Genomic DNA, 2,463 nt, shown 5'->3' with positions numbered 1-2,463 from the left:
TTTCTGCATTTTCCGCTCGAGGAGTAATTCAGACACTCGTTTGGCACCAGTATTATTATTTCTGCATTTTCCGCTCGAGGAGTCATTCAGACACTCGTTTGGCACCCAGTATTTTATTTTGGTATATTTTTATCCATATGTGTGCATCATGATTTTTTTTGTATATTTCGTGACGGATGTATGATCATCTATTAAACCTGGAGTATGTTTGATATATTATACCCGTGTTCTTAATGTTTGCGAGTACATTCAAACGTACTCACTGGCTTGTCCCTGGCTATTGTCTTGGCCAGATTGCCTTGCGTGGAGGTATGCATCGCGGTGACACCCTCGGAACCTACGCTGTTGACGTGTGCAGCCTCGCGAAGATAGGAGTTATCCTGGTCAGCTGTTCTTGTGGGAAATGGAGTCCCATAGACGCAGATGTTTCCAACCGCTTCCGCCCTCAACCATTAGAAACCAAGTGTTGTACTCCCGGGCCTAAATGGTCTTGTACTACATAATTTTGTTCCTTGCTTGGAATTCTTGTATCAAGTTGGTACCTCATCAGCTAACAGTAATCCTGGGGCTGGTGAGCACACAGGCCGTTTTTCTGGGAATTTATATCCCAAAAATCCGGTCGTGACATCAGGCTTCCCCGGGTTGTCCGAGCGTAAAATATTCTTGTGTTGCTCGAAGTACGGAGCCACAAAGCTGGAATTTTGCAGAACTGTGTGGTGTGCTTCAGTCATAGAATGACCGTCCATACATATCGTGGATTTCCTTCCGATCTTGCCTTTTCCACTTAGTCTCCCCTCGTGCCGCGACTGAGGAATACCAATCGGCTTAAGGTTAGGAAGATAGTCAATACAGAACTCAATTACCTCCTCATTTCCATAGCCCTTGACGATGCTTCCTTCTGGCCTAGCACGGTTACGAACATATTTCTTTAATACTCCCATGAACCTCTCAAAGGGGAACATATTGTGTAGAAATACAGGACCGAGAATGGAAATCTCTTCGACTAGGTGGAGCAGGAGGTGCGTCATAATATCGAAGAAGGATGGTGGGAACACCAACTCGAAACTGACAAGGCATTGGACCACATCGTTCTGTAACCGTGGTAGATCTTCTGGATTGATTACCTTCTGAGAGATTGCATTGAGGAATGCACATAGCTTCACAATGGCTACTCGAACATTTTCCGGTAGGAGCCCCCTCAAAGCAATCAGAAGAAATTGCGTCATAATCACGTGGCAGTCGTGAGACTTCAGGTTTTGGAAATTTTTCTCCGCCATGTTTATTATTCCCTTTATATTCGACGAGAAGCCAGACGGGACCTTCATACTGCTCAGGCATTAAAAAAAATGACCTTCTCTTCTTTGGTAAGAGCGTAGCTGGCACGACCTTGAAACCATTCCGGATGCCGGTCATCTGGGTCTTTCAAAAGTTGCTGGTCCTGCCGTGCTTCCTTTGTATCATTTGTCTTCCCATACACGCCCAAGAAGCTTAGCAGGTTCACGCAAATATTCTTCGTAACATGCATCACGTCAATTGCAGAGCGGACATCTAGGACTTTCCAATATTCTAGCTCCCAAAATATAGATTTCTTCTTCCACATGGGTGCGTGCCCGTCAACTCCCCGCGGAACTGATTGTCCGCCAGGACCCTTTCCAAAGATGACTTTCAAATCCTTGACCATATCAAATATCTCAGCACCAGTACGTTCCGCAGGCTTCGGCCGGTGATCTGCCTTGCCGTTGAAATGCTTGCCTTTCTTTCTTACGTTATGATTTCGGGGAAGAAATCGACGATGACCCAGGTACACGTTCTTCTTACAATTAACTAAACGTACACTTTCAGTCTCATGTAAGCAGTGCGTGCATGCATTGTATCCCTTATTTGTCTGTCCCGAAAGGTTACTGAGAGCAGGCCAATCGTTGATGGTTACAAAAAGCAACGCTCGTAGGTCAAATTCCTCTCCTTTGTGCTCATCCCAGACACGTACACCAGGTCTGGCCCACAACTGTAAAAGTTCATCAACTAATGGCCTTAGGTACACATCGATGTCGTTTCCGGGTTGCTTTGGACCTTGGATGAGCACTGGCATCATAATGAACTTCCGCTTCATGCACAACCAAGGAGGAAGGTTGTAGATGCATAGAGTCACGGGCCAGGTGCTATGGCTGGAGCTCTGCTCGCCAAAAGGATTCATGCCATCAGTACTTAGACCAAATCTTATGTTCCTTGCGTCAGCTGCAAAATCTTTGAACACTCTGTCGATCTTTCTCCATTGCGTTCCATCAGCGGGGTGTCTCAACTCCCCGTCGGACTTACGGTCCTCTTTGTGCCATCGCAACGACTTGGCATGCTTTTTGTTCATGAACAGACGTTTCAACCGTGGTATTATAGGAGCATACCACATCACCTTGGCGGGAACCCTCTTCCTGGGTTTCTCGCCCTCAACATCGTCACCAGGGTCAT

This window comes from Triticum aestivum, chromosome 4D (assembly GCF_018294505.1).
Source record: "Triticum aestivum cultivar Chinese Spring chromosome 4D, IWGSC CS RefSeq v2.1, whole genome shotgun sequence".
NCBI lineage: Eukaryota > Viridiplantae > Streptophyta > Magnoliopsida > Poales > Poaceae > Triticum > Triticum aestivum.
Note: the sequence above shows the minus strand (reverse complement) of the source record.